Here is a 13055-nt window from a genome sequence, read left to right on the forward strand (position 1 = left end):
AAGAAGAAGAAAGGAAGAAGAAAGGAAGAAGAAGAAAGAAAGAAGAAAGAAAAAGGAAGAAGAAGAAAGAAAGAAGAAAGAAACCAAATGAAAAAAGAAGAAAAGAAAGAAGAAAGAAAGAAGAAAGAAAAAGGAAGAAGAAAAAAGGAAGAAGAAAGAAAAAGGAAGAAGGAAAAAAAAGAAAACAAAACAAAAGAAACCAAATGAAAACCAAAAAGAAAGAAGAAAGAAAACCAAATGAAAACCAAGAGAAAGAAGAAAAAAAAAGGAAGAAGAAAAAAAGAAAGAAGAAAGAAGAAAAAGGAAGAAGAAAAAAAGAAAGAAGAAAGAAAGAAAGAATAAAGAAAGAAAAAAGAAAAAGGAAGAAGAAAAAAAAAAAAAAAAGGAAGAAGAAAAAAATGAAAACCAAATGAAAACAAATGAAAGAAGAAAGAAAAAGGAAGAAGAAAAAAAGAAGAAGAAAGGAAGAAGAAGAAAGAAAGAAGAAAGAAAAAGGAAGAAGAAGAAAGAAAGAAGAAAGAGGAAGAAGAAAGGAAGAAGAAGAAAAAAAGAAGAAAAAAGGAAGAAGAAAGAAACCAAATGAAAACCAAAAAGAAAAACAAAGAAAACAAAACAAAATACTTGGCAGTGCTCAATAATCTTATTTTTTAATTCCTCCTCCTTTATGTCCCCTTAATCTTGTTTTTTAATTCCTTTATACTTAAAGAATTTTTACTACATGCAGGAGTGACATATGGCGGACGATAGAGCCGAGCCGCTTAGGGATCCGGAGGCTGAACGTTATTTAATGGGCATCATCAACAACGAGATTCCTTATGTGCCGGGCTCAGAATATGAGCAAGAAGAGGATGTAGTCTCTTCTTTTCTGAACCTTGACGGTGGAACAGAGATTGTCGATGATCAAGAAGGTGAAGGAACGGACATTGTCGACGGAGGTCAACCGTCAACAAACGACGATCTCGAATTGCAAGTAGCAACCACCTCCGGCGAGGTATATATATATATACATTGAGCCTCTTGTGATACAAACTTACTGAAATGTGAATACATATGTATTAACGCGCGCGACTCTCTTTCTTTTTTTAGCCCTCCGGATCGAGTACGACAAAGCGTGGCAAATCCAAGGCGATGAAAACAGGAGAAACATATGCCATTGAGTTTGTCAGTGAAACCGGCAAGCCCCTACAGCACACCTCAAAGTTTATCAACCAATGCGGAGTCGTTGTTAGAGACAACGTCCCGATCACCGTCCAGGAATGGAAGGAGCCAAAGAAGGCACGTCTTGGTTTCAGTTTTGTCGACAAGAGAACGAAAAAGGATTGCTGGAGAAAGCTTATGGAACATTTCATTCTACCTCCGGAATACAACAAAGTCGATGAATTCGGTAACGAGGTTCCGGGTGGACGTCAGAGGAGGAGGCTAGTTAAAGAGTTCGCTCTTCAGAAGATGGGCGAAGCATTCCGGAACTTCAAGAAAAATTTAACCCGTGACTATGTCAATAAGGGCAAGACTCCGGATTTCAATGGACAACATGAGAAACTGAAAGATGATTGGCCAGAATTTGTGAGGAAAAAGCAATCGGAGCATTTCAAGGAAATATCGAAAAAAAATAAGGATAATGCGAGTAAGAAAAGATCCATCATATTATGGGGCCAGGAGGATACCGCCTTTCGGAGCCTAGGTGGCAGAAGATGGAGGAGGACCTGAGGGTGCGAGGAATCCCTCTAGGTACAGAGGGATGGGACCCAAGGGCCAAAAGCTGGTGGTACGGGCATGGGGGATCGCTAGACCCGGAGACAGGGGTGTGTGTTCACCGGCAGAGACAGTTTGCTCCCACCCAAGCCCTTATTGACGCAATGACCCAAGCTCAAGAGGGCTTGATCAAGTTCAACAGAGAGAAAGACGCACTGACAACAGCCCTCGGGAATGATGAACACGGAGGACGTGTACGAGGCAAAGGCAAAGTTCCGTGGAAAGTAGGGTTTTCCCAGGACAATGACCCGTACTGTTATAGAAGCCGTAAGAGAAAGACGGACCGGGATGCAGATCTTATGACGAAGTTTGCATCGGAACTCCATGAGTTGAAGCAGACCGTGCATGAACTAGTAAAAGAAAAATCGGCTGCAGGGCCGCATGAAGATCATGAAGCGGATCGCGGAAGCCAGCAGCGGAGAAGCAGCGTGGCTTCCACGGATGCCCCGCCTGGTGCTAGTGCACCGATGATCGAGATTCGTGCACCGGAGCCTCACTACCCCGTGGATGATGTAAAGGAGATGAAAGAATGTGATCTGCATTATCCCGTGGGGAACGTTTCCACGAAGGTAGCTAGCGGCAGTGTTTTACCCTGTACACCTGGAGCACTCCACCACAACAACCCCATTGCATATGGCTATGCTCGTGTCACGGTGGAAGACATAGTCCAAGGGTTTGAGGACCTGGAGATTGACAAACCTACACCCGAAGGGGAGAGAAGACTTGGAGATGTCAAGCGCCAGTTCATTCTATGGAAAAAGAAGTACATAGTGTTTCCAGGCGAGGCGCCAAGGCTAGCAAGTCCACCCCCCTCCGATGGTGGTGGTGGTGGTGGTGGCGGTGGTGGCGGTGGTGGTGGTCGTGGTGGTTCACCTACACCTCCTTCACGCCATTCGACGCCGTCCCCCGATCCACAACCTCCGGCGGGTACGACGTCCCCCAATCCACCTCCGTCGAAGAAGCAGAAGCAGGCGGACAGCAAGGAAACCCGCTCCTGGACTATTAACCCGGACCCTTATGTACCTAAGACCACAAGGGTACCGGAGCCATCACTGAAGCCTCTCCTCCCAAGGCCTTGGAAACTTAGTGAAGCTGAAACCAAATTGGCCGCATCTGCTGATTATGAGAAATGGAAGGCGGATATGAAGGCGATAAAAGAGCCTGAGCCCAAGCAAGTATTCACTGAGAAGCAAAAGAAGTGGGCTAAGGATTTTTTGACGACACCGTCCCAAGCCGAGCTGAATATGCCTGACGACTATGGACATAAACTTCGTAGGCAAGCAAAAATATTGAAGGAGGAGAAAGAAGAAAGTAAAAAAAGCGGGAAACAAGTTGACCAGCTCGGGATGCAGAAGAAACAATCGATCCCCCCGCTCATAGTGAAAGCCGGTCCGGAAGAGGACCCCGAGATCATAGCAGCTGCGGCAGCACTTGGATTGACTGTAGCGAGTGCCATGAAACAAGCGTCCGAGATGGGTTTGACTCTTCGTGCCTTCTTAGGCCTTGAGGATGCGCCAGTATGTGAGATAGCATTACAATATGTGCGGAATGGGCCTCTCGTCGAGCCTGCGCGGGAAAAGAGTCTACCACCACAAATGCGAAATCTGCTACGTTGGTACAAGCAATTCATAACATGGGCCGGCAAAGAATATGTTTATGCGGATGTTACAGATGAGCATCACACCAAACGGTACTCTGTACTAGTTCATATGAGTGAATTGTTCCAGCTGTTCAATCTGCGCGACCTCGACAAATCTATGCTGAGTTGCTACGTTCTGTAAGTGATTTATTTCTACCTCATCTCGTTCTTCATTGCCTGCACTATATATATATGGTCCTAACTATATTGTTGCGTACGCTATTATGCAGATTGAAGATTTGGGAATGCAAAATAAGAAACATCCATGATGTTGGGTTCATTGACCCACATATCGTTAATGGACATGTGTTACAACATCACCCCGAAGACGTGGAGAAAGACTTGTATAAGTTTCTTAGAAAGCATCAACTCAAAAGTCATATTCTATTTCCTTACCATTTTGGGTGAGTGTTTCTCTCTTGTGCCCATTCTCTTTTGTTTACTCCATGCATGGTATGTCTAATCGATGAGTTATGCATGACTGTGCATGTAACGTGTCCGCAGGTTCCACTGGATTCTGCTAAATATTGAACTTCACACCTCCAGAGTTCTAATCATGGACTCTATGGATTCGGATCCAAAGCGTTGGGCCGACATGAGAAAAATGCTGCAAAAGTAATTATTTTCAATCATTTGAGCTCTATATCGATCGGTCTCTTTCGTTCATTTCCTAATATCAAGTAACTAATAACTCCCTTGTTCATTTAATTTTCTTTGCCCTGTAGGGTTTGGAGACGGTTCTCAGAAGAAATTGTCGGTGAATTCAAACATGAGCTAGATTTCAGAAGGTTAGTTAATGTGGATAAGCAGCCACCGGGGACCAATCTATGTGGATACTATGTTTGTGAGAACATCCGGAGACACACCTCTGAGCGGAAGGCATCGGATAGCGTGCGGAACGCGACGGATAACTTGCGGAGGAGGCTTAGTCCAGAAGCTCGCTTCCGACCAATTCAAGAAGAATTAGCAGGATTTTTCATGAGGGAAGTCATCAATCCTAAAGGAGAACACTATACCGAGGACGAAGAAATTTATATGCATACCCGAGATTGAAACTTGTTCGAAGTTGTATATGGTCATCCATCCTAATTGTGTATGGAAACTTGTTCGAAGTTGTATATGGTCACCCGAGATTGAATATATATTATATATTCCTCTTGAATTCTTCTTGTTTGAAATTTCATATGCATGTATATAGTAGCGTAGAATATGTGTACTGAAACTTCATCAAAATTAAAATAAAACACAAAATAAAATATAAAAGAAATAAAACACTACAAATTAAAAAGAAACCAGGTTTAGGGGGGCTAAAACCCTAAACCTGCGGAGGAGGCCTTTAGTCCCGGTTAGCCACAAGAACCGGGACTAAAGGTCCTCCGCCCCGACGGACCACTGGCGCCCACGTGGACGGGCCTTTGGTCCCGGTCAGCCACGCGAACCGGGACTAAAGCCTTTAGTCGCGGTCCGTAAGAGGCGCGACTAAGGGGGGGTCTTTAGTCGCGCATATTTAGTCCCGGTTGCACAGCCGGGACTAAAGGCTGTTGCGAACCGGGACTAAAGGGCTTTTTTCTACCAGTGTTTGTCAAAAAACATCTTACATTATGTGACAGAGGGAGTACAATATTATACAGAGTGGGGTACTGCAAGGCTAGAGGCGTCTCCCCTAACCATGTGCCTTCCCAAAATCTCATTGGTGTGCCGTTGCCAACAACAAATTTCACTCTGTGGAAAATTCTTGATTGTTCTCTCGCTAAGCTTCTTTGGCGCTCGATCCATATAGCCCTTAATACTAACCTTCCTGTCAGCACAGACATGTTATTTGGGACATGGCTCATTTGAGGTGGAACCAATTATTACGGGACTAGGAATATGCGCATCAACAACGGAGGGCGGACCGATGACCGATGACAAAACGACCGACCGGGCATGCGCGCGGCAGAATCCACATGGTACGGTACTATGTCGAAGACTAGCTACAGTCCCATTCATGCATCCGATCTACTTTCCGTCTCAATTATACAAATGAACTGGAAAGCATCCAAACTACGCGGAAATGAACTGGAAAGCATCCAAACGACGCGCAATTTTACATGCATGCACAAGGCACGCTCGGTAAAGATGATCAAATCTTTCCTTCTCTTTTTTTGAGAAGAGACGACAATCAACTCGTGCTCCATTCTTTGGTGACTCGCATACGGTAACGGCAAATGAATGTTGCGGCACCTAGTGATTACATCGCGATCGTGTAATCAGGTCCAGATTGCAACACGGGGTCTCCAATAGGACACACACGTGAGGCAAGTTTCTCAATCCGTGTACGTGTATGTTGTTAGCAGATGCGAGCTAACATGGCCGGTCTCTAAATAAGGTTAGTGTGTACCACTGTTTGTAGTATCGGTCGGTCCATCTGAAGATCTGGTCGATCTACTCATCTATTATGATCGAGACTTTTCTCATGTATTACGATCGGTCGGTCCATCTAAAGATCTGGTCCTCGCTACTGTAGTCTGGCCTGGGAAGGCGCCAGAAATAATTGTGGCCGGCATCATTATTGAAAGCACAAGAGGGAAATGTTTCAGATTCTCACTTTTTCGAACTCCACGGAGCCAGGGGACACCCATCAAAATCCAGGTCTCCCCAGCGGTACACAGTAAGCATCGTCTGGTCATGCTGCCGGTCCCAACTCGCCAGCATACTTTTTTTAACACAATACAAACACAGGCACTCATATTACGTGCATATACTCATTTTTATGAACACACATACACACCTTATCCCTATGAGCTCATCTGAGTGACCGAGCCAGAATATCATCTTAAATTGAAGAATTACGCAAGTACCACACTCTACGGGCATCTCCAGTGCTGACCCGAAAATTTGCTCCGGCATCTGTCCACGGGCAAAGGGGACCAGTCCACGGACAATGACGCCGGAGGCCGCCATCCAACAATGTCCTCATACATTTCATCAACTGTTTGAACTAACCGGACAAAATTCATGCAAACCGGGCGGATTTCATTCAAGTTCGGATACAATTTAAATGAACGGATGATTTTTTTCGAGCGTTTTACTAAAAACTATTAAAAAAACTAAACCCTATGTCGGACGACCGCCTTGCAAGCGTGGCCACCCTGTCCAGCCGCACTGCCGTCGCCATCCGTGACGTCGTCCCTCCAGCGGCACAAGGATGCTGGAGGACCGCGACAACCTTGTCCGGCGTCTGCCTGCCACTCGCGGAGGAGCCGCTCCACCTCCTGTTGCATGGTGCGAAGGGCCGCCTTGGCCAGTGCCGACGGTGCCGGCGAAGCCCTAGCGGTGGCCTTGCCCCTGCCGGTGTTGGTGGAGCAGTACCTAAGCGATCACTCCTCACCGATCTTGGCGAGTTTCCCGTCAAGGCGGCGGCGGCACCTAGTAGTTGTCTTCGCGGTGGTGATAGAGCGATCGGGCACCCATCCGGCGGCGAGATAAGAGTCGTTACTGACCCATTTCGGCGCCACGTCCGTCTTGGCGAACACGTAGTGGCGACCGGCACTGCGCCGGTCGTACCTTGCCTGCCGCCTCATCGCGTGCTCCGCCGCGCATACCACAGCCCAAGAGCCAAAGGGACCGCCGTAATCGCCTCCTCGGCCATGCGCTTTCGCGATCGTGTAAGGCTGGTCATAGTGGGGAGTAACTTAGACTAGTAACATGCATATGTTACTAGTCTATGTTACTACCTTTGTAATGGGTAGTAACATATGTATGGTAAATTGCAAACCTTCATTAATTGAAATATAGACTCATTTTACCTCGGGGTGTGTTATGTTAGAGCATCTCCAACAGCCGCGCTAAACAAGCGCCGCGCAGCAAATTTGGCCATTTTAGCGCGCGCGCAACCGGTAGAGTGGCTCCAGCGGGCGCGCAATAACCGCGCGCGCGGCATATGGAGTTGGGCGCGCGGTCCGAATCGCCAACTCGCGCTGTATATTTGGGGCGCCCGCTTCCGCGCGCGGCAGACACGAGCGCTCGCGCCGCACACTCTCCTCCCCGCCACCTTCGCCCCGCGCGCGCCGGCGCCGGCGAACTGGACCCGATGGACGCACGCGCCGGCACCCCGCTCACCCCATCCTACAGCCGCGACCCCTCCACCGTCGCTGCCGCCACCGCCGTTGCCGCCGCAAACCCTAGCGCGGGGAGCGTTGGCCTTGCCTCCGCTGGAGCTCCTCCGAGAATCGGCCTTGCGCGCGGCCTCTTCATGCCGCCGCGGATGACCTCGGCGGCGGGTGGCGCCGCCCCCCCCCCCCCCCCCCCCCTCCCCCCAACCCCTCCCCCCTCGAAGCTCCCCAATGCGGCGTGGCCGAAGAAGGGCAAGACATCCGCGAAGAAGAACAAGGCGGCGGACGGCTCCGACACCTCGACGGTGAGGAGGAAGAAGCTTGCAGGGCGTGTGACGGGCGCGGCGGCTACCGAAGCGCCGGCGAGCTCACTCGTTGAGCGGGCGGCCGACGCGCACAACGTGTTCGACGATATGCCCCAAAGGTAGAAATTTTTTCCAACTTTTCTTTTCTTGTTATTTTTTGAATGCATTCATATAGATAGCTTATTATTTGCATTGTTCTATATATTTTGTAGTCTCAACGATGATGCATACATGTCAACTATGGGTGTTGGCTCCAACAATTCGCATTGGTCTCAAACCAATGACATGCATTTCGAAGACCATGAGTTCGAGGTGGACGAGGATGGTGAGGGCATTGTCGACGCGCCGAAAGGAAGAGCGGGCAATTACACCAACGTCGAAGACATCTTACTATGCAATACTTGGTTGCAAGTGTCGAGGGATCCATCCGTTGGAGGTGATCAAAGTAGAGATGCTTATTGGGGGCGGATGAAAGAACACTTTGATGTTCGCAACGTGAGTGGAATTGACCGCTCCGAGCGATCTCTTCGGTCCCGGTGGTCGACAATCAACAAGGATTGTCAAAAGTGGGCGGCCGCACAAAAGGCGGTTGACAAGTTGAACCCAAGTGGCACCAATGAGGATGATAGAGTAAGTGGCATTTCATCCATGTTCATCATACTTGTTGTTGGTGTTTGAAGTGCTAACTTGTTTTGTTTTCATGTAGTACAACATTGCACAAAACTTGTTCAAAGGAGAGGAGAAGAGAACCAAGAAGGGGAAGATCAAGAAAGGAAGGATATTTACCTTGCCTCATTGCTATGAAGTGTTCAAGGATGATGAGAAATGGAAGAAGCGTGATGTTTTGGATGATTTGGATTTGAGAAACAAAGGCAAGTGAACAATTGAGTTGGATGATGATGAGGAGGAGGAGGATGATGCATCAAGTGATGACGGCAAGAGAAGCCCCACACCCAACTCGGTTTCATAGTCAAAGCCAAAACAACCGGATGGGTGCAAGAAAGACGCAAAAGAAAAGAAGAAGAGGAAAGGAGATGATGAGCTCAAAAATGCTATGGAAGCTATTGTGAAGGCAAGAAAAGAAGCCAACAAGGTGAGGAAAATGGCAAGGAACCAAGATGCCGTGGCCGAGGAGAGGAGGGTGGCGGCCGAGGAGAGGAAGGTGGCTTTGGAGGAGAGGAAGGTGAGCAATGAGGAGCGAATTAGATTGTTGGAATGGGAGAAGCACTTATTCTTCTTAGACACATCTATCCTCAATGAGGCGCAAAAGGAGTGGGTCAATCTTGCCCTGAAGAAGTCTTGATCCAAAAAAGAGCCATGATTCGCGCAATGGGTGGCGGTGGCCTTGGCGCCATGGGAGGCATGGTTGGCTTCTAAGCTACCATGGGCGGCTTAGGTGCCATGGGTGGCTTTGGAGCACCGCCCGGCGCCATGGTGGCCATGGGAGGCATGAGTTTTGCTTCTCTCATGGGAGGCATGGGTGCACCTCCGGCCGCCATGGGCGGAATGTCTTCCGGTGTGCCTCACACACCTTCCCATGAAGATGCCGTTGAAGATCTTGCCAATACCATCCGAGCTTCACATGATGCGGTGCGCGACAATGATGAGGAGGAGGAGGAAGAATCATCTTCGGAGGAGGAAGAATCGTCTTCCGAAGATGAGGACGAAGACGAGGACGAGGCTTGATGTGTCTTTCGTTTGTGTCATGAACTTGGTTTGCATTTTGAACTTGGTTGGATGAACTTGTGGGCATGACTTTGAACTTGTGGGCATGAACTTTTATTCATCAACTTGTTTGTGTGAAATTTATATGACATGTTCATTGTATTTTGAATGTTTGAAATTCATTTTGTGTCCAAAATGCAATATATGGCAATGCCCCGGCGAGTCGCGCGCGCTGCATTTTTTGCGCGCTGTTGGAGCGGCATGCACACTGCATTTTAGCGCGGCTGTTGGAACCAGCGCTGCCGGCCGCGCAAAACCAGGCGAAGGGCGCGCGGGGAAGTGGTTTTTAGCGCGCGGCGCGTTGGGCGGCTGTTGGAGATTGAAAGATCGTGGATGTCGCCTAGAGGGGGGTGAATAGGCGCTTTAAAATAATTACGGTTAAGGCTTGAACAAAAGCGGAATAAACCTAGCGGTTAATTTGTCAAGCACAAAACCTACAACAACTAGGCTCACCTATGTGCACCAACAACTTATGCTAAGCAAGAAAAACTACTTAGGTGATAGCAAGATATATGACAAGAAACAATATGGCTATCACAAAGTAAAGTGCATAAGTAAAGAGCTCGGGTAAGAGATAACCGAGGCACGCGGAGACGACGATGTATCCCGAAGTTCACACCCTTGCGGATGCTAATCTCCGTTTGGAGCGGTGTGGAGGCACAATGCTCCCCAAGAAGCCACTAGGGCCACCGTAATCTCCTCACGCCCTCGCACAATGCAAGATGTCGTGATTCCACTAAGGGACCCTTGAGGGCGGTCACCGAACCCGTACAAATGGCAACCCTTGGGGGCGGTCACCGAACCCGTACACTTTGGCAACCCTTGGGGGCGGTCACCGGAACCCGTCAAATTGCTCGGGGCGATCTCCACAACCTAATTGGAGACCCCGACCACCAACCGTTTAGGGCGCCCAAGCACCCAAGAGGAACAAGCTCAAGGGTACCAAGCACCCAAGAGTAATAAGCTTCTCAACTTGTAACTTCCACGTATCACCGTGGAGAACTCATACCGATGCACCAAATGCAATGGCAAGGGCACACAGAGTGCCCAAGTCCTTCTCTCTCAAATCCCACCGAAGCAACTAATGCTAGGGAGGAAAATGAGAGGAAGAACAAGAAGGAGAACACCAAGAACTCCAAGATCTAGATCCAAGGGGTTCCCCTCACATAGAGGAGAAAGTGATTGGTGAAAATGTGGATCTAGATCTCCTCTCTCTTTTCCCTCAAAAACTAGCAAGAATCCATGGAGGGATTGAGAGTTAGCAAGCTCGAAGAAGGTCAACAATGGGGGAAGAACACGAGCTCAAAGGATAAGGTTCATTGGGGAAGAAGACCCCCTTTTATAGGTGGGGAAAAATCCAACCGTTATGCTCACAGCCCGCACCGAGCGGTACTACCGCTCCAAGGAGCGGTACTACCGCTAGGGCGGTAGTAGCCCTTTGAAACACAACAGCGAGGAGGCAAAAAAGCTAGAAGAACCGTTGGAGCGGTAGTACCGCTTGACCTCACGGTACTACCGCTAGGGGTAGCGGTACGACTGCTAAGGGTAGCGGTACTACTGCTTGCGAGCGGTACTAAAAAATTACATCCGTGCCTACCACCGCTGGACTTGTGACGAGTTTTTGGTCTCGAGCAGAAGTAGCCGCGGTAGTACTGCTCCAAGCAGTAGTAAAAAATTACATCCGCTCCTGTCCGCGGTAGTACCGCTGCAGCCTTTTCAGAACACCAAAACTGACACAACTTCTGCAAACGGACTCCGAATTTGACGAAACCAAGTTTGTTGGAAAGCTAGCGACAAGGGCTAATACAATCTTGATAGAAATACCAATAAGAAGCAAATGAGAAAAGTCCCAAAAGAAAATGGTGAGAACCCTTCCTCGGATAAGACCGGTAAAACCTCCAACATCGAAAACATCATAGAAGACGCATGCAAACTCCGTTTTCGATGAACTCAAGCTTGTCATCAAGATGACCATAAGCTCTAAGACTCACAAAGAGAACCAAACAAGAACCAAGAAACATGATGCAAGGATGCAATGGTTTGAGCTCTCGACGAACGATATGATCAAGCTACTCACTTGAGAGCCCCCCTTGATAGTACGCCTATCGATCCTATAACCCGGTCTCCCAACTACCACCATGAGACCGGTAAAATAGAAAACCTATCAAGGGCAAACCTTTGCCTTGCACATGGTCCACTTGAGCTAGATGATGACGATCTTGACTCCCTCAAGTTGGACCACCTTTCTTGATTGCGTTGGCTCGATGAAGACTAGATGATTACTCCCCCATAGTCCACTATGGGTGAGCCACTCTTCGGCACATCTTCACAAGTCCATTGTCACCACAATGGACGGAAAGCTTCAAGCACTTGATGTCTTCGTGATGCTCCACTTGAACTTGCACACGGAAATCTTGATGACGATCACCACTTGATGTCATCCTCTCCATGGGTTGAGTGATATCTTCCTCTTGACGCAAGCACATGAACACGTACCTAACCCCACATAGAACTCTCACATAGACCATGGGTTAGTACACAAAGCAAAATGGACAATGCTTACCATACCATGGGATCACTTGATCCCTCTCGGTACATCTTCTACGCTTTGTGAGTTGATCAACTTGATTCACTCTTGACTTAGTCTTGATCAACCTAGAATCTTTCCAACTCTCTTCATTTGGATGATGTCTTGAAGGTAAACATGAATGATCACACAATCTTATTCTTCAAGACATGCTTGCAATAAGCTCAACTCTCACATGACCAATCTTTGGATAATTCCTTAATAGCACCTTGGTCAACACAAACTCTCCTTGAAACCAACACATGTACTCCAAGAAAAGCCTATGGACAAAACCTTCAAATATAACTCAAGGCAACTATTAGTCCATAGAGATTGTCGTCAATTACCAAAACCAAACATGGGGGCACCACATGTTCTTTCAATCTCCCCCATTTTGGTAATTGATGACAATCACTTTCAAGAGAGTTTATATAAGGAATTATGCATCACCATGCAATGCAACAACCAATGATGCATGAGTAAGAGATGAAAATGCTTAGGAACAAAACCAAAGCAAGAGGAGAGAATTCTCTAAACTTCTCCACAAAACTCTCTGAAACTTCTCCCCCATTGGCATCGATTGCCAAAATGGGAGAAAAGCTTAGAAGGCCAATATAAATTGTGTTCCTCCATAATTTGTGTATTTCTCAACAAGAGAGTGGATACACAAGTTTGACGGTAAATACTAGGAGGAAAACAAACTATATTTAGGCCCAAAGTTTACAAAAGAAAGATATGCCACAAAGACATAAGAAAGAGAGAAACAAGCAATCAAAAGATACCAATTGAAGCAAGCAATCAACGGATATCAAGTGAGCCAATTAGACCAATGATCCTACGTGCCACATGAATGAAATAAATTATGATATGAGCAAAGGAGTGTTCTAGAGAAACTAGAGAAGCTCCCCATGATTTGTGCACAATTTAGTTTTGTAACTGTATACAACGAGCACAAAATAGGATCGTCACTCCCC

This window comes from Aegilops tauschii, chromosome 7 (genome assembly GCF_002575655.3).
Source record: "Aegilops tauschii subsp. strangulata cultivar AL8/78 chromosome 7, Aet v6.0, whole genome shotgun sequence".
NCBI lineage: Eukaryota > Viridiplantae > Streptophyta > Magnoliopsida > Poales > Poaceae > Aegilops > Aegilops tauschii.